The 24229-nt window shown below is 44.2% G+C and overlaps 1 protein-coding gene across 1 annotated transcript in view; it reads left to right on the plus strand.

The window, feature by feature from the left end:
* LOC149215131 (inositol hexakisphosphate and diphosphoinositol-pentakisphosphate kinase VIP2-like) overlaps positions 1-24229 on the plus strand; it is a 280111-nt gene that overhangs the window by 201136 nt on the left and 54746 nt on the right. The gene's annotated exons all lie outside the window — the stretch shown is intronic.

The raw sequence follows: 24229 nt of genomic DNA on the forward strand, positions 1-24229 counted from the left end.
ACGTCCCCTTTGTGCGTCTCCCCACACCCGCGTCTCCTTATCCCGAAGTCTTGGTGGAACATTGGGTATAGCAAGAGAAAGAAAAGTAAAATATGTTGATTTGGGGTAGCATCGGATGTGCTCTAGTCATGAAAATTGGTGGAGAGGTTAAAGCACATAAAATCTCCAAGACCCAGAAATGGTTTTGGCAGATTCTAATCGGTTTGGGAAATATTAAAATAATTAATATTTTTAATGGAAAATAAAATATTAATGGGTATTAATATAAAACTGGGTTAGAAGGTTCGAAAAGTCATGGATCAAGCCAAATCTAATCTTAGCTATTGATTGGAGATGTAATGTCGGCTATTGAAGGACCAAGAGGAAAAGTATAAGAGGAGGCTTGAGGGTCAGTTAGAAGACACACCAGAGTGATCAATCATTTGATTTACTAGAGCGGGGTTGCTAAGTAAAGTCGAATCAATGATCAAGAACGAGGGGCAGTGAGAGGCAGAGATAGTGCCAAGACACCAATGCAGAGGCAGATAGGCAGACACAGAAACCATAGCAGGGCACACAGAGCCCAGTAGAGACAACGCAGAGGCCAGAGGGCTTGCGTCATCCATGCAGAGGGTTCCAGAGGCTGTGCAGTGCCTCAGAGGGCTGAGGCAGAGGGTTCTGAGGATGATGCAGAGGCCAGGAGGGATGATGCAATGCTTCAGTGCTGCCGGAGAGGGTTTCGTGGGGTAGGTTTTCTAAATACCTGCTTCCGAATAGAGAGTTATTACTGCCGGTTATTTTTCTCTGTTAGGTGAGCCAGTTTGGCACCCAATTGTACGCAAGGATATACTGCATAATAATAAACCCTCAAAATTGTTGCACTAGTTTTCCCGCATTGGGTTTTTCTGGGGACGAGTTGTCCAAAAATAACGGTGACACTTGTGTGTTTGTTTTCTTTCAGCGGTTGATTTGTAGATAGTTGAGACTGTATTGTGTTTATTTCGCTATTTATATGTTTTAAATAACTTGTTTGTAGTTAACAAGTAGAAGAGATAAACCAGAAGAATACAGATTAAATTTCTAACAGATAGACATAGAAATTTCAACATGATATCAGAGCGTGGTTGCAAATCACAGGAGAGCTGAAGGCGTCAGATGAGGCAAAGCATTTGCAGCAGAATCAACTGTCTCGAGTGATAAAAGCTGATCCTTGCAGAAAGCAACAGAAGAAGGGTTGACGCAAAGGGACTAAGTCATCAGTCTGGGCCAAAGAAAGGCCAGCGCAGAGGTTGACGAGGGCAGAAAAAGGCTCACGTAGAGCCACACAGAGACCAGGAGGGTCGACGCAGTTGGTTGAGGGAGCATTTTTGCCAATGCCGGGATTGCGCAGAGCATAGAGGCTTAGTTCTTCAGTTGCTGGGGCATAGGAACCTGTGGGCAGTTTTCGGGAGTGAAGCTAGTGGGGTACTTTGGGCAGAACAATACCTAACAAGGCAAAACCAAGGTAGAGGGAGTCAATACTGAGGTGGATTTCTAGCCAAGAAATCCGGATCAGTGTTGCAAGTGCACAGAAGATCGAAGAGGTACGACTTGACGATTGGCAGGAGGATTTCCAGAAGGGAAATCGTGACTCAGAGGGAGTCTAGCAGAGAAATTCCAGGCAGGAAGTAGAGAGACTTAGTAGGAGTCGAAGAGAGAACTTCTGGAGGGAAGTAGAGAGATGGCCATGAATGGGCTGAGGGATCAGGACAGGCTGGACGGAGCATCCAACTTTGTGGTTTGGAAGGCCAGGATCCTGTCCATTCTAGATAGACATCGCATCAAGGCCTTCGCCTTGAGAACAATGGCGATCTCAGTTGACCTGACTGATAATGCGAAGTAGGAGGAGGCAATGGCCAAGGCGAAATGCGTCATCCTTGATGGGGTCAAGGATCATGTGGTCCAACATATTGTTGAGAAGGAGACAACAAAGGAAATGTGGGATTCCTTGAAGAAGTTTTACCAACATAATTTCGTGCAGAGGAAGATGTTGCTTGAGAATCAGCTGCAGTCATACCAGATGCAAAAGGGGGAGCAGATAGATCACCTCCTCGGTCGGTTGAAGAAGATCCGAGACCAACGACTTCCATAGGTGCCACACTGGAACAAGAGATGTTGGTGAGGACTACTCTAAACGCAATCTCCAAGGAGTGGGAGACATTTTTCCATAGCATTCTAGGCAGAGCGAATCTTCTAGATTGGGAAGAATTGTGGGTGGCTCTTCGTCAAGAATAGATCACATGGTTGAGAAAGACGGGAAGTAGCAGCAAAGGAGTCTGGATCAAGAAGGAAGAAGAAGAGGATGCAGCTCTGGCATCTACGGAAAAGCAGGAGAAGACGAAGAAAAAGGACCTCTCAAAGGTCAAGTGTTTCAACTATGGGGAATTGGGTCATTATGCGAACCAGTGTCCGAGGAAGAAGACTAAGGGAGAGGTGTCTGACTCCAAGGTAGCGCCAGTGAAGGCGGAGAAGGAGGTAAAGGAGGATGACGATTGTCCCATGAGTGCTCATGTACCTCTAGATAAGAGGTGGGGAGACATCGAGCTATAGTCAGGAATACTACAGGCGATGAGGGGCAAGATCCTTGAGGTACCCAACCTCTTGGATTATACCTTGCTACAGGAGCCCCGAAGAGAGAGTAGCAGGATTGGCAGATGTCGGTAGAGACGGATGCAGATGAAGCGACAGAGAGTGCTATAGTGCAGGAGTCCCCGGGCAGCACGAGGCTAGCAGGTTGCAGCAGTGCGAGAGGCACGACGAGTGTTGCAACAGTGCAGGATGGCACAAAGAGGTTTGCAGCGGTGCAAGATGCAGGGAGTAGTTTTAGCAACACAAAGGTCATTGAGGGAGCACTTGATAGCGACAGAGAGAGCTTCAACATCGGGAGTGTTTCTAGCCTAACAGGGATGTCAGTAGTTGGGTGGATCAGTTACTTACTTCTCAGTAACTGAGTTGTAATGCAGTAGCGGTTAGCAGTAGCACGATGCAACATGATGAGAGGAGGTTGTGGTGCAGATGCAGTGTTGGGAGAAAGGACCAGCGACAGCACAGATGCAGAGGGAGTTGCTGTACGGATGTAGAAGTGGCAGTGGCAGGGCCATGGGCAGTAGTACAGGATGCAATAGTGCAGAGGATGTTGGGCAGGGAGGCCTAGCATTAACATAGGTACTGGTGCCGTATAATCAGAGTGATGCTCAGTGAGTATTACTAGAGCACAATCCTTGCTAAGAGGGAGTGTTGATTTGGGGTAGCATCGGATGTGCTCTAGCCATGAAAATTGGTGGAGAGGCTAAAGCACATGAGATCTCCATGACTCAGAAATGTTTTGGGCAAATTCTAACTGGTTTGGGAGATATTAAAATAATTAATATTTTTAATGGAGTTCTTAAGTCTAAACTTAGGAAAAATAAAATATTAATGGGTATTAATATAAAACTAGGTTAGAAGGTTCCAAAAGTCATGGATCAAGCCAAATCTAATCTTGGCCATTGATTAGAGATGTAATCTCGGCCGTTGAAGGACAAACAGGAAAAGTATAAGAGGAGGCTTGAGGGTCAGTTGGAAGACACACCAGAGTGATCAGTCATTCGATTTACTAGAGCGGGGTTGCTAAGTAAAGTCAAATCAGTGATCAATAGCGAGGGGTAGTGAGTACTAGACAGAGAGGCAAAGATAGTGCTAAGAGACCAACACAGAGGCAGAGAGGCAGACGCAGAAGCCAGAGCAGGCTACGCAGAGCCCAACAGAGACAACGTAGAGGCCAGAGGGCCTGCATCATTCACGCAGAGGGCAGAAGGAGTGATGCAGAGGGTTCCAGAGGTTGTACAGTGCCTCAGAGGGCTAACACAGAGGGTTTTGAGGCTGACATAGAGGTTAGGAGGGCTGACGTAGTGCTTAAGTGTTGCTGGAGAGGGTTTCATGGGGCAGGTTTTCTAAATACCTACTTCCGAATAGAGAGGTATTATTGCCGGTTATTTTTCTTTGTCGGGTGAGGTAGTTTGGCACCCAGTTTTACTCAAGGATATACCGCGTAATAATAAACCCTCAAAATTGCTGCACCGGTTTCCCGCATTGGTTGTACTCAAGGATATACCGGGTAATAATAAACCCTTAAAATTGCTGCACCGGTTTCCCGCATTGGGTTTTTCTGGGTAAGAGTTGTCCAAAAATAATGGTGTCACTTGTTATTTATATGTTTTAAATAACTTGTTTGTAATTAACAAGTAGAAGAAATAAACTAGAAGAATACAGATTCAATTTCTAACGTATAGACTTAGAAATTTCAACACAAGAGATAGTACAACAAGTTTCAAAGTGAGAACAAGCATGAATTTCGAGGTGGAGGATGGGAAGAAAACTGAGTGTGAAAATCAAGGAGCCTATCAACGTTTATTGTAGGTTGTCAGAGCACAATTTTCTGAGCAGATAAGGCTTCATTTTCGAGGTTTTTAGAGAGCATTCACTACGCTATCAAGGAACGAAAATCAAGGTGTCAGAGCACTAAAATTGAGGGTTGATTTCGAGACTGTCAGTGTGCAAACTTTGAGGTAGTGGTATGAATTTTGAGGGGAACTAGAAAATAATTCATTTTTGTCAAATTGTACAATAAAGGCTTGATTTTCTGAGTGAGTTGGGCACAATTTTCTAGGAGCTCTTAGGAACAAAATCCAAAGAGCAACTACAACACATTTCCTAAGGAGTGTTGAGAATGAAATCAAGGAGGTAAGTTTATTGTGTGCATTTCATTTCTTCTTGTAATAAATTCGCTAATAAGAAATAAAAATATCTCCTATTGTCACCTCGCTTGCACACCTAGGTTAGTGTGGGAAAAATCTTTAACCCCATAAGGTGTGATCTTGGTGGCAAAATAAGAGAAGGGATTGTCACCTAATCCTTACCCTCTCCGTTAAATCTTTTTCTTAGTTAAGCTTAGGGGTGTGGTCCCTAAAGAAGGTTAATTAAAGGAAATGTGAGTTTCTAGGAGACTAAAGTTAGAAGAATATACTTATCAAAGATAACTTGATTCCAAAATGTGAACAAGGATATACATATATGAACAACGTTAAATGATATATTCAAAGTATAGACTAGTGCTTCAAAGTAAATGACAAATGCTTGTTCAAAATAAAATTCAAGATATAATGATAAATAACCCTGCAAAATCAAATGTTAGACGAAGATTAGGATATAAATATCACTTGTAACTATAAAGGAAATAATACTTGGAAGAAAATGCTCAAGTGACAAGACAATGACATCAATTAGTCATGAGCTAAATGATCAACAAAGTAACAAATACATGAAATAACTTGAAATAGCATTGCACCAATGAAGAATGATCCGAGTACAAGAAAGGTAATAGTTGCAAAAGTAAAAGATTCACAATACTTGCATAATAGAATAAATGTTTCTTGAAATAAGAATGATATTTGCAAATAAGACAAATAATTCCAAGATAGCATTTGTAGGAGAATTGCATTTACAAGTAAAGTTATGATGTAGATGTGCTTTTGGTTTATTTTATTAGTTATATTCTAGAGAAAAGTTTCAATTGAGCTCTAGTCCCTTGACCTCAGCCTCGCTCGGAATCTGGATCTCATAGTGAGGAGTCAATAGGGATGGAGGGTCCCTAGAGTCTGTACAACCAAGTTAAGTTGGAGGTTGATTTTAGAGATGCTTGAGTGAAAGTGAAATGACAATGCCCAAAATAAATTGCACTAAAAACTTCAAAGAAAAATTAAAATGGAACCAACTAAATGATACTTGGCAAGGAATTTAAATGGAGTTGTATGCTTCACAAAGTACTTGAAGCCAATGAACCAAGTATGAAATTGTAATATTGCTGCCAAGTAAAGACGCTCCAATAATGTCAAGATTGATCGAAATAGCTTATGAAATATCTTGCCAAGTAAAGAAATGGAAATGAGAAAGTGAAACTAATCAAAGCTTGCAAAGTGAAGTAAGTACTTGCTTGTAACTTGAATGCACACAAAGAAAATTTTCTCATAAAGAAATGTTGCAAGTTGTGGCTTGAGGAAAAGTAAATTGCATACAATGTGAAAATTCCTATACCCAAGGAACCCCTATTGCAGTGAAATTGAATTTACTTCTACTTGATTTTAAATACATTATCAAGTTATTTTCTGAAAAATACTCAAGTAAATTACTTCTACAGCCTACACCAATTTAATTTGATTACATGAAACAAGAAACTGAGCAAAGAATAAGATACATAGGACACCGTTATTTTTGGACAAAATAGCCCCCGGAAAAACCCAATGTGGGAAAACCGGTGCAGCAACTTTGAGGGTTTTATATTATTAAGTAGTAGTTCTGAATAAAATACTGGATGACCTCCCAACAATCCAGTTACAGAGAAAAATATAAGGGCGGAAAATTGAGTGAGATTACCTCACTTGACCTGACAGTTTCCGACTGATCCGACAGTAGAACTGGCTAACCCCGACTATCCCTGCGTAGGCCCTGCGTCATCCTTACAGGCTCTGTGTCAGCCCTGCGCTGTCTCTTCTGCCTCTTGGAGCTTCTGTGTCAACCTCTCTCAGCTGTTACGGCAGCTCCCCAGTAGTTTTGGATTTCTGCGTGAGGGAAGCCTCACTTGTGCGCTGGCCCTTTTGGCTCTGCGTCAAGACTGCGTGGGCCCAGACTGGGCCAACGTCAGTCCCTCTAGGTGTTGTGCTGCCTCCACTAGTGGCTCTCCGCCTCTCTGCCTAGTATTCCCGAACTATCTCTGCCCCTCTACTGCAGAATGATCACTTAGTTTGAATTTCTTAGCTTCCTAGCCTCATAAATCGAACTCTAGATCAATTCGTTCTCTCCGTGTGAGTTTCTAAATGAACCTCAAGCCTCCTTATACTATTCTCATTGAGACTTCAACAACCAAGATTAAGTCTCTAATCAACGGCTAAGATTAAAACCGGACTTGATCTGCTTTCTAGAACATTCTTACCCCGTCTGCTCCCCGCCGTCGGCCCGCGTCCGCTCCCTGCCGCCGGCCCGTCTCTGCTCTCTCCGCGTCTTTGCTCTCTCCGCGCCTGAGCCTTCTCGACGGCCCGCGGCTGATCGAGTCTGCTTTCTGTCGTCGGCCCGTCTCTGCTCCTCGTCGTCGGCCCGCTTCTGCCCCCGCCGTCGGCCCGCGTTTGTTCCCCGCCGTCGGCCCGCGTCCGCTCCCTGCCGCCGGCCCGTCTCTGCTCCCCGCCGCGGCCCGCGTCCGCTCCCCGCTGTCGGCCCGCGTCTGCTCTCTCCGCGTCGGCTCCCCGCGCCCGAGTCTGCTCGACGGCCCGCGGTTGATCGACGGCGCCTCTCCTGACGACGGCTGTCTGCTCGGCCCGCAGCCCGCATCCATCAGATAACACCGGCCCCCCATCTCTACCTTCTCTGCGGCCCGTATTCGCTCTGCTCGCATCGAACCTCTGCAAACCCTCGTCTGCTTCTGCAAATTTTAAAATGACAGGTTAAATATGGGTTCCCCGAAGACACACACGGAACCAGAGCACGAGATCCACCTCAGTAACCCATTCAACAACAGAGGACCTTCCAGTTACCTCCGCCAGTGCCTTAACCAACCGGAAGAGACCTATAGCCCCAGAGACATTGCCATGGAGTCAGACTTCGCCTTCTGGACATCTCAAATCAAACAATTGTTACGTCGGGTAGATTCCCTTGAAACCGAGAATGACAAGCTCCGGGCCGAAGTAAACACACTCAATGACAGAGTTTCCTTTGTGGAAGGGGAAAACTTGTCCCTTCGGAAATCAGTGCAGGAAGACCCCACAGAGACAACTTTGCATGCAGAAATCCAGGAGATCAGGAACAAGCAAGAGGAGATTATATCACAACAGGTTTCCCTCAGACAGGAAACAGAAACACACATCAGCTCATGGGCACAGGTGGTTCGGGGGAAAGACAAATCCCCTCCTATCACAGCAGTAGAGGAAGTTGTACAGGCCAAACTCGTGGAAGAACGATCCCGTAGAGCGAGAGAGCTAAACCTCAAAGTGAGAGGTCTCCCTCTCCCTCTTTCTTCAGCAGATCCGATGGAGGTGGCCTCAGGATTCTTGAGAGACACCCTCGACATATCCGATATAAGATTAGACAGAGCTTGGCTGGGACAGGACTCCACCTTATTTATCCGATTCCATAACACCACAGATCGCCTTTATGCTCTTCGAGCTAAACGGAAGCTATTCGGCCTTCCACACAGGATATTCCTTGATGAGGATCTCACTCGGGCACAGGTGGCTGAACTCAAACAGGCTAGGGAACAAGTGGCTGCAGCAAGACAAGCGGGAAAATGGGCAGTCATAAGGAACCTCCGTGCGGTCATTCGAGACTCCTTCCCCCCAGGATGGACACCTCGATCAGGCAGTTCCAAATGACGGGTCCGCCTGGGGAGGCGCCGAACAACAGGGATTTCAATTCACTGCTGGAACGGAAATGGGTCTTTTTGGTCCTCGCCTGGGCTACTCTACGATGCCCTTGAGTCAGCAGATATCCTTCTAGTAACAGAGACCCACGAGAGCCCAGTTCGGCCTCTCCCAGACATAACAGGGTACCAATGGCATTCAGTATGTAGACAGGAAACAAGGAGCTCAGGGGGAGTCAGAGGATCAGGGGGAGTAGCGTGCCTAGTCAAAGACGAGCTCAGAGACAGAGTCACAGTGGCAAATACAGATGAGTACGCCAGATACATGTGGATCCGAATCAGAACTGGAGCCCCACCCCTGAGGGATATCTTTATTGCAGTTTGTTACTTCCCCCCAACCACATCTCCGTTTGCCATCCACGACGGTGTAGAGAGGGACCCCTTCACCAACATATACCCAGACATCACTAAATACTCAGCTGATGGAGAAATTATCATTATGGGGGATTTCAATGCCCGTACCAAGGACCAGCAGGTCCCACTCCATGACCGGTCCGAGGATGTGTTCTGCACTAGGGGTGTTGACCTGGCTTCAGTAGGCTTGCAGAGGACCTCGGAGGACGCTCTGGGCCCCATCACAGCCTACGGTAGACATCTTATGCAATTGGGCGAATCACATGATCTGATAATTCTGAACGGCCTCTCGCGCTTCCCAGAATCCCACTTCTTCACGTGTAGACCTCACGGAGGAGGGGCTAGTGTGGTGGATTACGCCTTAACCGGTCGAACACTGCTCCCTTTTATCCGGAATCTCTCTGTATCTCCCATCCCTCTAGCCGACCACGCACTGCTTTCACTTTCTCTTCAGTTTGATCCCCCCCGACCAACCCACCCCCCACCCCGATCCCCAGGTAGAACCATCTTCCGTTTTGATGAGGGCGACCCCGACATTTTCTCCTCCTCACTCAGACAAATCCTCCCCGACTCGGATGACTTCTCCCGTCTCGAGACTGTCTCAGATAAGTACCACTGTCTCTCCTCAGCAATCTGGGAGTCGGCGCTTAAATCCTTTCCACACTCAATTCGGACCCCCTCAACCTCCCGTAAGACAGGAACTTCCCCTATGAACAAATGGTACGATACAGATTGTAAACTCCTCCACCAGGATCTCCGCCAAGCCTTCCGCCAGTCCCTTCCCTCATACTCTGCCATCCAAAAGAATTACCGTCGCCTCCTCCGTCACAAAAAACGACAGTTCATCTCCCAACAAAGACGGGAGCTTTCCGCCCTCCTTACCCATTCCCCCAAGCAATTCTGGGGCAAGATCCTCCCCCGTCGCTCTCCTCCTCCCTCCGATCTCGACCCAGTCTCCATGTTCTCACACACCTCCCGCCTTTACGACATTCCCGGACAGTCCCAGATCCAGGTCACATCTCCTCCCCTCTCCTGCCACCTGTTCACTGATAAAGATGTCAGGGAAGCCATCTGGGCGATGAATAGCAGCAAAGCAGCGGACGAGGAAGGATTCCAAGCCGAATTCTTCAAACAAGGCATCCGACCCTTAGTCGGATACCTGGCAGATCTCTTCAACCATGTGGTCCGAGAAGGGTTCCCCCCCATATGGTCCCACCATATTATATATCCCATCCATAAGTCAGGGGATACCTCGGACCCCAACAACTACAGGACAATTATGGTGGGCCATACATTCTCAAAACTCTATGCCACTATCCTCCATAGAAAGCTTTCCAGCGATTTTGAAGAAAGAGATCTCAGGGCCAGAGGCCAAGCTGGTTTCAGGCCAGATCATCAGACCATTGACCACATTTTTACACTCCGTGCTGTGATCGAGGAAGCACGCCACCGGTCCTCGAAGGTGTACTGCTGCTTTGTGGACTTCCGGAAGGCTTTTGATTCAGTCCCGAGAGAGGATCTTCTACAGCGACTCAAAGACACCAATACCCCAAACTCCCGGCTGATTGTTGTTATGCGTCTATACGAGTCTGTCCTGGGCCGTCTTCGCACGGTGGGGGGACTATCTGAGTTCATCCGGAGCACGATTGGAGTTAAGCAGGGGTGCCCACTCTCCCCCACCTTATTTGGGATATATATTGATGAGCTCGAAGCCTTTCTGCGGGAACACATACAGGAGTCTGACGGTTGCTATCTTCATCAGGTTTTGATCTATATCTTACTCTTTGCAGATGACATTGCACTCTTATCCTCATCACCAGAAGGTCTCCAGAGGCAGCTGGATGCGTTAGCCCTATTCTGTGATCTCCGGAAATTGTCAGTGAACCTGAGTAAGACAAAGGTAATAGTCTTCAACGGGACGAAGAAGTCTCAGGATCTCCGATTTTTCTTCAAGGGAGAGATAGTGGAGATTACCAATAGTTACACATACTTGGGAGTACAGTTTTCGGGCCCCCGGTTCAGTTTGCGGCCAGCTCTGCAACCTCGGATCAATAAGGGGTATGGCTCTCTAGCCATTTTAGAGAGACAATGTTTCCGCCACCACTTCCAGGACATCTCGTCCAAATTGAGCCTTATGGACGCCCTGATCCGACCCACGGTCCTGTACGGATCGGAAATTTGGGGCCCCTCCTTGCTTGAGTCTGATTGGGCAGCAGTTGAGAGAGTCCAAACCCTTCTCCTCCGACGTATTATCCGTTGCAAGCATACTATCCCACACCAAATCATACTGGCCGAGTTTGGTGCGCAGCCCTTCCGCCTTGAGACAGCCTTCAGACTGGTCTCTTTTCTTCACCGAGCCCGGAGCTTCGCAGATACATTGAAAGGACGCGAAAGGTACCCTTATCTAGCCTACTGCTCTTCTGAAGCCATCGACCGCACCCAACCAGGAAAAGCCAAGTGTTGGTACACAGGGGTCTCGAAGTTCCTCGAGGCAGTGGGACTCCATATAGATCATCTCCCCCCCTTTCGGTATTCCCTGAATGCCCCCAGAGGACTCCCCCCCAGGCAGGAACTAAACAAGATCATCAAGGAAGACATCTACAGGCAGTTTATCCAGGTCACATGGATTAACCCCCCGGGGGGGCTGCGCCCAAAGATGGCGTTCTATGCAGAGCACTTCTTGAGTATCAGAGACGGGCTTATAGTTCGCCCCCAGTACACGCTTCGACATTGGATGCATGCTCTTCGGATCCCCCTCGGGCAGTTCAGAGTTGGATCACATAGGCTTCGGGTAGAGACAGACCACCAGATAGAGAGAGTTGACAGGACTTGCCGGCTATGCCATACACAGGAGGTGGAAACCGAATGGCACTTCATCTTCGGTTGTCCGATATATTATGAGATCAGAGGTCGCTACCACTGTCTGTTCAGAGGACCACAGAACCTATCCAGCTTCTTCAGCTACACGGACCAGAGATGTGTCGCACTTTACATCCAGGAGACTCTAAAGCATCGGGAGCATATCCTCCAGCCTCCCGTCCGACCCAACACTACTCGTCAGATCACCTCTTTCTTCAGCATACTCCCCTCAGCCCGAGGAGTCAAGAGATCAACCAGTCCGAGTACCGATCAGTCCGGCTCACACAGATCGACAGACCCTCGTTCAGTTAAGAGGAGAGGCCCCTTACTTACGAGGGCCCAGCAGCAGAACCGTTCCAGGCATCTCCCCGAGAGGCGGCCCAGGATCATTAGATCACAGAGACAACACAATGGGAGGCAACCAGCGCCCACCGCTTCAAACCAGCAAACCTTGCTGAACTACCCACAACTCTTTTCTCTCGGCCTCGGATGCTAGGAGTAGCAGACTCCCACATCCGAGTCCCCAGGGTCTTCTTCACCAGTGAGACTACGACGCAGTCTAGAGATCAACAGGCGTGGTCGGGATCGGAGCTCCATTCGCTCTTCCCAACCCGCCTCGTTTTTAGTTTTTAGTTTCTATCTTCCTTTCAGCATTTGTCTTTCTGAGGAGACCGATTGGTTCTCCTACTGGGCACGGCCCCCTTATGTAACCGACAGTCCCTTTGACCTACTTTGTGGTCATTCGTTGGACATTAATAAAATTATCTTATCTTATCTATCTTATCTTATCTAATACTTTAATTTTTCTAAGTTTAGACTTATGAACCCCATAAAAAATATTGATTATTTTAATAAAATACAATCCGGGTGGAATTTCACCAAAGGGTTTCTGAGTTCTTTAGAACTCATGTGCCTTAGCCTCTCCACCAATTTTCATGGCTAGAGCACATCTGATGCTACCAAAAAACTAGCATACAAGTATTTTAACTTGAAAAAGGAAATTAAAGTTGCACAATTGCAAGCACTTGAAAATTGAAATAACAATCTACATAAGGTCACTTGCAAATGAAAAAATAAATGTGAAAGATATGTTAATCCCAATAATTAATATGAGTGTTGAGCAAATTAGAACAAGTGAATAAGTGTGAGAGTTTGAACCATGCAAAGTCAATCCACCCAAGAGAAGCTTTCCCCTAAATGAGGAGATAGGATACATGGAAGAAATCTCCCATGCTCGTACAAGCGAAACTAATTTTTTATTAGAGTCTTCGTTATAATGACGAGCCTCTCAAAGGCCTCAACTCAACCAAGGGAGAAACTCTATGATAGTATTCAAGAAAAATCGAACTTCTCTTTGGAAATTTAAGCAAATGAGGAGCAAATGAGAAGCCTTTTGAAATCTGAAAAAAGTTAGGACTGATTTTTCATGCAAAAATCAGGCTTCTACAAAAGTTAGAAAGTAGTAAAAAAGTTAGAGGCTAAGCCTCTATAGGTTCATGGCCTTCTTGGAGAAATAGAAAGCCTTTGAAAAGGCTCAAGGCCTTGAATGAATGCTTGCTCCAAAGCCTATGGCCTCTTTGATTTTCAGCTCCAAGTATGTGTTAAAGGACATGCAAACAAGAGTTATTCGTTTGGATCTCTCTTTTCTTCAAATCTGCCCCAAATGTGAGCTAGTTGGGGCTGCAAAACAAATCAGATTTTTCATCTTCAATCAACACTTTTCAAGATGAAGCTATCCAATCCTCCTTTTAATTTACACAATGCAAGCAAGAGGCCAAAATTAGCTTCATGGTTTCATGTCAAAAATGATTTTCAATGTAAATCCAAATGCATGCAACAAGAGAGAAACTCTCTTATGCAAACAAGAAAGACCAAGCCTTTGCAATAGCTCTAGAATCCAAATACATTATTTGAAGCTGTTAAATTTTAGGTATGATCTATGCTTAGAGCAATTTATTTCAATTTTCATAGCTAGCTCAATATCTTTTCCAGATTAGCAATCACATCAGCATTAAAGTAAACTGTAGATAGAACATAAACATCAATCGCAGAAGACAAGCCAAGACAAGAGGACACAAGATGTGGCGCTAGCCAGGGACAAACCCAATGTGGGGAAACCCTTGATCAATTCTTCTTATATGTTCTTCAATAGTTCAACAGAGAGAGAGAGAGAGATATTACGTTTACAACAGAAGTCAACACTTTGACTTATCTAGATAAGAGCATAGATCATCTCTAAGAAGATGATACATGAGATTAGTTGAAGACATGCTGCTCCAACTGATTCTCCAAGGTGACTCCTTCACCTATCGTTGTGCTGCATTTTGTCATCATGCTGCACCTATCATCACTATGCTGCATCTCATCATGCTTCATTAATCATGATTGTACCCATCACTGTACTGCATTATGTGCCATTGCTGCACCATGTTGCCATTTTGACCTATGTGCTGGTTGCATCTTGCTTGCTTGTTGTCCCTACCTTGCTTGTTATCCCTAGCATGCTTGTTGTTGCATGCTAGTTGTCCCTTACATGATAGTTGTAACATTGCATTCTTGGTGTATTTGCTGCTAAGTACCATACAACTGTCCCAATGTTAGTTAGTTGTCCCTTGCATGTTGCTCTCCTTCGGAGACAGATGCTCCGGCTGTTTCAGCAGTTTCCTACAGTTCCGGCAGTGCCGGTTGTTCCTCGCTGTTTCGGCAGTTCCGACAATTCTGGTTGTTCCCATCAGTTCCGGCAGTTCTGGCAATTTCAGTTGTTCGCAACAGTTCCGGCTTCTATCCTCTGTGTTAGCTTTCCCGCCTGTTCTGGCAGTTCCCGACAGTTCCGGCTTCTGTCCTCTGCGTTAGCTTTCCCGCCTGTTCTGGTAGTTCCTGACAGTTCCGGCTTCTGTCCTCTGCATTAGCTTTCCCGCCTGTTCCGGCAGTTTCGGAAATTCCGGCTATTCCCAGTAGTTTCGGCAGTTTTGGCAATTCCCAGCAGTTCTGGCAGTTTCGACTTTTCTCGGTAGTTCCAGCTAGTTTCGGTAGTTCCGGCAATTCCGACAATTCCGGGCAGTTCCGACAGTTCTGGCAGTTCTGGCTGTTTCCGACAGTTCCGGGTTCTGTCCTCTACGTCAGCTTTCCCGCCTGTTCCGGTAGTTCCAGACAATTCCGACAATCTTGGAAATTCCGACTATTCCCGGCAGTTCCGACAATTCTAGCTATTCCCAGCAGTTCCGACTTTTCTCGGCAGTTCCAGCTAGTTCTAGCAATTTCGAGTAGTTCCAGCAGTTCTCGGCAGTTCCGGTAGTTCCGGAAAATACCAGTTGTTCCCGGTAGTTTTGACAATTCCGGTTGTTCCCAACAGTTCCAACTTCTGCCCTCTGCATCAACTTTCCCGTCTGTTCCGGCAGTTCCGACAATTCTGACTTTTCCTAGCAGTTCCGGCAATTCCAGCTTTTCCCGGTAGTTCCGACAATTCCGGTAGTTCCCGCAATTTCGGCAATTCTGACCATTCCGGGTAGTTCTGGCAGTTTCGGCTTTTCCCAGCAGTTCCAGCTTCTACCCTCTGGATTAGGGCAGCGTTATCCCTTAGGATCTCTCCTCCTACTAAAACCCAAAGATAAGTATAGAGGAAGGGATCCCATGTGTGTTGAAATGACTTGAAGGCCACCTCTATTTATACTAAAACATTGAGCACAAGTGGGGTTTATTTGGTTGTTGGTTGACCTTGACGAATTGTCACATAACACAAATAAATTCATATCTCCATGAATACTTATCGGAATCGGATGATTGTTAGATCAATCCTACACCTCTAGATGAGAGGGATCCAAGAAAAATATCAGCTTCCATTAATAAGATGACCTACATGGAGTTTGGCCCTAGTTGCCAACTTTAACACTCCCTCTCAACTAGGGAGAACTCCATCTACTGATCCATATGTCCGACTATACTATCTCTGCCATCAGTGCCTTGCATTGCTCTACTTTGCTGAGCTTTGATCTGCTCTGTTGAACCATGAAGAAGAAGATTTGATCAAGAATGTCTCATACCATTTTCTATTGATCCGAATTTAGTTTCATCTGAAGAGAGTGTCACATCACTCTTACTGGCCCGAAGTTAGTTTTATTGATCCCAGATCAATATCACAAGAGAGTGTCTCAAACCACTCATATTGATCCCAGATCAATGGAGGTCATCCTAGCATAGGGAGTACGGTAGATACATCGATGCGTCCATCGATAGTACTACTATGGTCCCTAACCCCATTTCCCTGCTCATTGATCAGATGAGAGGTACTTCCCATGAGTCCCAGACTGCATGGGTAGGATGCCTCGACAGGAGAACTAATCATCTTGTCCACAGGAGAACGAATCATCCTGCCCCAAAGTCGCCATGGGAGAACTAATCATCCCGACCCACAGGATAACTAATCATCCTGTTTCACAGTTGCCACAGTAGAACTAATCATCCCGGCCCACAAGATAACTAATCGTCCCGTTTCACAGTTGCCACGGGAGAACTAATCATCCTGGCTCACAGGAGAACTAATCATCCTACTCCGCAGTCGCCACAGGGTATCATAGGGGAATGTTGAACCTGTCATCTTGTACATAGCACACCACTAGGGGAGGGTGAGTCGCCCTGTGGTCGTATGTTGCTCCAGTAAGTATCCCAAGCCCCTCAGAGCTCCCAGAGCTCAATGCATGCAGAATGCAGGACCCTTATAAGAAGGTCTCTCAATGACTCCAAGTCATTTGGGAAAGTCACAGATTTGACCTTTCCTTGGGGCTTTGACAAAATGTCTGCGACCTGTACATCAGTCTCAATGCGATAGAACCTCTTTGCTCATCGAATTACCATATCCCAAATAAGGCAATATCTGATGTCTATCTGCTGGAGCAATCATCGAATACGAGATTCCTCAATAATCGAATCCCTCCTCTGGTTGTCACAGAGAATCACAGTGGTATTTATCATGTGTACAAACAACTCACTTAAGAGCTTTTGCAACCATGCAGTTTCACATGAGATCATACTCGTAGCTATGTATTCGATCTTGGCGGTGCTTGTAGCAACCGACTTCTGCTTCCTGCTCATCCATGATATTGAAGCAGAATCCAAAGAGAACCAACACTGAGAAGTGCTGTAGTGATCCTCCACACTGCCTGCCCAGTCAACATTCGAATAATCATGCAGTTTCATATTTCGGCAGTGTATCTCAATCCATGAGAGATTGTACCCTGAAGATATCTCAGAAGATTCTTGGCACCAATCCAGTGAGGCTCAACCAAATATGAGCTTACCATGCTAACTGCAAAACATATATCCGGACAGAAGTTCACCAAGAACATCAACACGAATGAATTTATGAAACTCAGAGGCATTTCCCAAATCTGGTCCAACATGACTACCATATAACTTCTGAAAGTTAAGATCCTCGAGGTAGGCACAAGCTTGCAGTTTATTGTTCCACATTCGGAGTCCAACTCCCTCTTACTTCTGCAAATGAGAGGGTCTGCACCTGTTAGAAATAGGTCGTCCTCATAAGGTGTTGGTATGAGAGGTCTATCATCCACAACCTTCAAACAATGGTTTGGATCGACTTCACTCTTAGTGAATCTCAGCTTCATCCGACAGCTATCAATCCTCTCATACTACGCCCAGGGAGTTTTGCTTCAAGCCATAGAGGGCTTGCTTCCACCTGCATACATGAGATTACTGATCATCAATCTCAAACCCCTCGGGTTGTTCCAAACCTGTGGACTTGCTACATGAGGGGAATGGTCCCCTTGTAAGATTTTCCTTTGGTACATCTCAGACATGTACTTTCATGCTCTTTTTGAATTCAGGCATCCCTGTCACCATCTGCCTCACAGACCTCCGGTGCTATGTGTCAATGGACATTGTCCCCAGTGGAATTCCTGCAACTTGATACAACCCTGAACTCAAAAACATCTTTGGAAATTCTATTTTCAAAGACATACCTTTCCATCGATGAGTGCCACCTCGTAACCTTTGACTTCCATTGCTGAAATGGACACTAGGTTCTTCTTGCGATCAGGTACATAAAAGAGATTTTGTAAATGAATCGAGTTACCCTCATTCAATTGAGGGGTAACATTCCCTACACCCTTTCCGAGATAGGTGGCATCAGCTCCAAGTATAATCCCACGATTGTTTCCGTCTCTACCAAATTAGAGAGTTCACCCTTCTATCCAATGAAGTGCCTTGAAGCACTACAATCAATAAGCCAGATTCCCAAAGAATTTGAAGGAGAGGGCCAATACAAGATAACGCTTCTTTATCTTATCAAAAACAACATTTGATTCTTCATACCCGGGGTTCCTTGCTTTCTTTGAAGAGTCGGCCATTTCCTTGATGACTTGCATTACCTGTCATTCCTTTGATCATTGAAGATGTCCCTAGAATGATTGTTATCTTCATCAAGAGATGTGTCTCTGCCATTTAGACACTCCTTCACATCTGCCTTTCCTTCCACCCTTAGATCCAGACTTCCCATTGAAGTGATCTTTAGGTAGGCCATCAGAAACTTCTGCTGTGCCATTCTGATAATATTCTCTGCTTCAACTTCACCATTGGTGAATTTGAAGAGGGATGAGGAATCCACTGATCCTTTTGTCCTTTCTCAACTGTCTTCGGTGATTGCTCTTTCACTCTTGCTTGGGCATTGGCTTCACCTTAGCTTCGATACCATCTTAAATTTTAGGTATGTTCTATGCTTAGAGAAATTTATTTCAATTTTCACAGCTAGCTCAATATCTTTTCCAGATTAGCAATCACATCGACATTAAAGTAAACTGCAGATAGAACATAAACATAAATCGTAGAAGACAAGAGGACACAAGATGTGGCGCTAGCTAGGGACAAACCCCAATGTGGGGAAGCCCTTGATCAATTCTTCTTATATGTTTTTCAATAGTTCAGTAGAGAGAGAGAGGTAGTATGTTTACAATAGAAGTCAACACTTCGACTTATCTAGATAAGAGCATAGATCATCTCTAAGAAGTTGATACATGAGATCAGTTGAAGACATGCTGCTTCAACTGATTCTTCAAGGTGACTCCTTCACCTATCGTCGTGTTGCATTTCGTCATCATGCTGCAACTCACCGTGCTGCACCCATCATCACTATGCTGCATCTTATCATGCTTCATTAATGATCACTGTACCCATCACTGTACTGCATTATGTGCCATTGCTGCACCATGTTTCCATACTGACCTATGTGCTGGTTGCAGCTTTCTTGCTTGTTGTCCCTAGCTTGCTTGTTATCCTTTGCATGCTTGTTGTCCTTTGCATGCTTGTTGTTGCATGCTAGCTGTCCCTTGCATGCTAGTTGTAAGATTGCATGCTTGGTGTATTTACTACTAAGTACCATATAACTGTCCCAATGTTAGTTAGTTGTCCCTTGCATGTTGGTCTCCTTCGGAGGCAGAAGCTCTTGTTGTTCTGGCAGTTCCCGGCAGTTCTGACAGTTCCCGGCAGTTCCAACAGTTCCATGCAGTTCCCACAATTCCGACAATTCCAGTTGTTCTCGTAGTTTCGACAGTTCTGGCAATTTCAGCTGTTCCTGACAGTTTTGACTTTTGTCCTTTGCATCATCTCTCTTGCCTGTTTCGATAGTTCCCGATAGTTCTGGCAATTCCGGCTATTCCCTGCAGTTCTGGCTATTCCCAGCAGTTCCGGCAGTTCCAGTTTTTCCCGACAGTTCTAGCTAGTTCCGGGCAATTCTTACAATTTCCGGCAATTCCGGCTGTTCCCGGCAATTCTGGCTTTTGTCCTCTGCGTCAAATTTCCCGCCTGTTACAACAGTTCCCGGCAGTTCCGACAGTTTCGGCAATTCCGACTATTCCCGGCAGTTTCGGTAGTTTTGGCTATTCCCAATAGTTCCGGTAGTTCTGGCTTTTCCCTTCAGTTCCAGGTAGTTCTGGCAATTCCAACAATACCGGGCAGTTCCAGCAGTTCCTGACAGTTCCCCCAGTTCCCAACAGTTTCGGCAATTCCAGTTGTTCCCAGCAGTTCCTGCTTCTGCCCTTTGCATCAGCTTTCCCACCTGTTCCGGCAATTTCGGCAATTTTGACTTTTCCCGATAGTTCTGGCAATTCCTGCTTTTCCCAACAGTTCCAGCTATTCCCGACAATTTTGACAGCTCCGGAAATTTCGGGCAGTTCTGACAGTTCCAGAAATTTCGGGCAGTTCTGGCAGTTCCCGACAGTTCCGACTTTTCCCAGCAGTTTCGGCTTCTACCCTCTAGATTAGGGCAGTGTTATCCCTTAGGATCTCTCCTCCTACTAAAACCCAAAGACAAGTAGAGAGAAAGGGATTCCAAGTGTGTTGAAATGACTTGAAGACCACCTCTATTTATACTAAAGCGTTGAGCACAAGTGGGGTTTATTTGGTTGTTGGCCGACCTTAACGAATTGTCCCATAACACAAATAAATTCATATCTCCATGAATACTTTTCAGAATCGGACGATCTTTAGATCAATCCTACACCTCTCGATGAGAGGGATCCAAGAAAAATATCAACTTCCATTAATAAGATGACCCACGTGTTTGGCCCTAGTTGCCAATTTTAACAAAAGAACATAGATTAAGAAAGAATTTAAATTATGCTTTTCTGATCTAAGAGAGCTAAAGGAAAGGAAACTCCCTCTTTGCAATTTGTAAGATAAGATCATTGAGGCAAAATCGATTGGGTCCTTCAACCCTTGAGCTTGAGATTGAGTGACCAAGGAGATGATATACTCCTCCAATTCATACCCTAATGACTTTAGTAGTTTCAAAAGATGCATATTTCTTCCATACTGAGAGTTGTCCATCAACAAAAGCAACTCTATATCCTTTATCTTCTAGAGATGATATGGACAACGAATTCTTCTTCAAACCAGGAACATATAAAATAATGTCGACAGATGCATCACCTTCGGATTCCAATTGGAAGGATGACGTACCAATGCCCATGACTTTATATTTGTCATTATCTCCAAGTTCAACCTTTTATTTAATCTTCCTTTTAGTCAATTCAGATAAATGTTCACGATTTCCAGCCATGTGCCTAGAGGCACTACTATCCACTAACCAAATTTCATCAAGACTTTTAATGGAACCTATAAGAGTGTTAGGTCCCTATACTACTAGTGTAGCCCCCTATTGTTATTAGTGCAATCTCCATTGTATTGTGGTGCCCATGTAGTCCCCATTTATTATTGTGCCCCATAGAAATCAACTATTGTTATTGTTGTGTCTTTACATTATTATTGTTATGTCAGCTCTGATTATATTGTGACTCCTTAGATTCCTATATATAGAAAGGAGGTCTTGTCATTTGTATCATCCAATTGTTAATTTGTGTATGTAAAGGCGGTTGCCCCCTCGAAGAGACTAATTTTGAAATCGTTGATCTATCTTTTCTTCTATTTTGTGAGCTGGTTGCATAACAAAGAGCAAAATAAAATGAGTATTCGAAATCAAAAGCATGTCTCCTATGCCTCTTCTTTGAAGATGGCTCATTTAGATCAGCAGCAAAAGCATGATGCCTTCCTCTTCTTTTACGATCATCACTCCTTTCATAGTTGTCTCTTCGATTCCTTTGAAGACAATGTGCTTGATAGTGACCATAAGCTTGACAATGAAAACATTAAACATTTGTTAGATCATTTCTGTCTCTTCTATCTCGAGAGGGAGGAAGAGGTCTTCTTTGTGAAATAGATTCCTTTCTTGGAGCAGATTTAGAACCTTGTCTTTTACCGAACTTCTTTGAAACCTTCCAAAATTAGGTCTCTTCTTATTACCCTTGGCATGGGCTGCAAAGGCTTCCTTGTTTAGTTCTTCAGCAGGATATCTAAAATGGATTCTTGATTCCTCTTGAGTACAGGCAGCCCATAGTTTTTCAAAAGATGGAGCATTTTTCCTTGCACTTATACTTGCGAAGGAATCCCAAGATCTAGGAAAATCACCCAAGGCAACAACTACTAATTTTGTCAGAGATTTCTTCATCAATGGCCTTGAGTTGATCTCTTATTGAAGTAATCCTGAGGAAGTAAGATGCCAAATAATCATTCTTTGTCATCTTGATATTGTGAAGTTGACCCCTTATATTGATGGATTAGTTTACATTGTTGATAGTATATCGTCCAACAATGGAATCATACATGGCTTTGGCGGTGTTATGCTCAGCAATATAGGGAATTAAATGATCCCTAACAGAGTCCAAGATGATGCTTCTTGCCAAGATATCATCTTCATGAAACTTTTCCTTTCCTGCGTCATCCGATGGTACAGTAACTTTATCTATGACAATTCCCAAAACTTTGTTCCTTTCAAGAATAATGTCAACCCTAGCCTTCCATGCTCTGTAGTTAGTAGCTCCTTCAAGCTTGCTTTCAGTCTTCATGTAGGAATTCATGATGAATATGAAGATGACCAACCAGAAATAAAAAATATGACGAATCCCAAATCCCTCAAAGATGTTCCCAACGTGATCTCTCAACTCTTGAGTTTATAGTACAGTGAAGGACCAGAATAGTTTTTCACAATTGATAACCACTTCTAATGATATTAACAGTCCTTATTTTATTTTCCAATCATCAAGTAGTTATACATGAAAAACTTCAACCATACAATTCTTCAATTAGAGCAGTAAATAGAGATCACAGTAAACAAAGTAAATAAAGATCAAAGTAAACAATGAACAATAGACAAGAGACACCAAGAATTATGCTCACATAGTGCAAAACTCACAAGGGGAAAACCCAACCAAAGTCTTTCCTTATGAGAGAGATTTTGTTCAATAGTACATCAAAGAATATTTCAATAAATTCAAATCTGACCTCAACACTGTCCCAAGTCAAAATCCAATCAACAGGAGAGAGAAAGTCAACTTCTGGTCAACGAAAATAGTATACACAAAGAGGCCGAATTTTGGCCCTGAGGTGACTGATCAGACAGGCTGAAATTCAGTCTTAAGGCAGTGACGGAAAGTCAATGCTCCAGTCAAAGAAAACTCTGTCAAACCAACTGTCAATGGATGTGATCAACGCAGGTCAACGTCTCAATGTAGGAGAACTTCTGAAGTATTCGGCCTTCCAAGATAATCTGAACAGAGATCAAACATATGCCAATATTCCCAAGTCAAATGTGATAAATGCAGCTCTAAGAAGAAAAGACAACACTCCTGCTGAAACCTGCTGCTCCTGCTGCTCGAGAATGCGCTGCTCCAAACCCGCTGCTCGGGATTCGTTCACTGAAACCCTTTCTCCGCGACAAGCTCCGCCTTGAAAAGCGTTGCTCCTGCTGCTCGAGAACCCGCTACTCCAAACATGTATCACATTTTGTGTGCTAGTAGTCTTTAATTTTTATTAAGACAGTCCATAGTTATATAGTAAGGTGTAGAGCCATGTCAAGCATCTTGTTTGATAGAATAATCATGAAGACATATGCATCAAACATGGAATGGCACCCCCAGTAAAGACCTAGCCATATAACTTTTTTATAACCATGGGGATTTTCCATTGTATAGCAATGCACTGACTTGATTATTACACTCATAATTCATGAGTAGGTATGCATTACAGGATAATTCACATAACTACTTCATTTTGTTTTATGTTGTGTTCTAGGTGTGGAATACCTACATCTAAGAATAGCCATAAACCTCATTTGAAAATTGTACACAAAGGTACTGTATATGACACAATCAATTAACGGTGTATTAAAACCGGTCGTATGGTATGGCAATTAGCCGGTCTAGACCAGGTTACCAGTTGAGGACCTCGGACCGGCTTCTGAACTGGATCAACCTGTTCACAAATCGATTTGACCATTCATAGATCAGTTTGATTGGTTTCGTCGGTTCAGACGCGTGTTCTTCCCCCGAAAAAACATTGCCTTCCTCCCTCCAAATTTTAGTTTACTGTTATATAATAATCTCTTCTATTTACATATTTGGTGATATATGTATATGGAATCAGTTTGTTTATCAATTTTTATTGATCCCATCTTGATAAGTGTAGTTTAACAATTTTATTTTTTTGGACATTTTTTTAGTGAAATTAAACACAAATTATTGAAATTATAAATTTGAATGATTAAATTTGTGCAGAATCATTGCCCAAGGTTTTCAATGTTATCACTTTATTTATGCATTTAAATAATTAAACATAATAAGATCACCAAAAACTGTATCATTAAAAAAGCACAAACACACAATAGGTCAACTTAGCAGGTTTGATATATTCCTGGTTTGAGCTTTGGCCAGTTCCGATCCTATTTCTGGTTTTTCATACTTCGATTTTAATCTATATGTCAGCTACTTATGACTGCAACAAGAAGCCTAATACTCGTTTGGTGAAACATGAGAAACTCTGGCAACTCATGTAAGGAGGTTTGTACGAATAATTGCTGAATGTTGCCCAAAACTCAACAACTGGGTATCATATACAAAATTTCAAAACAATTATGGTTTTAATATTTCAGTATCCTCTTCTACCTCGATGTTGGCCTTGTGGATGTACGTAGGAAGAAAGATGGTTTTTAAAGCA

The sequence above is a fragment of the Pinus tabuliformis genome, chromosome 1_1 (genome assembly GCF_031772625.1).
Source record: "Pinus tabuliformis cultivar Carrire ecotype Pingquan chromosome 1_1, CPIR1, whole genome shotgun sequence".
In the NCBI taxonomy this organism is placed as follows: Eukaryota; Viridiplantae; Streptophyta; class Pinopsida; order Pinales; family Pinaceae; genus Pinus; species Pinus tabuliformis.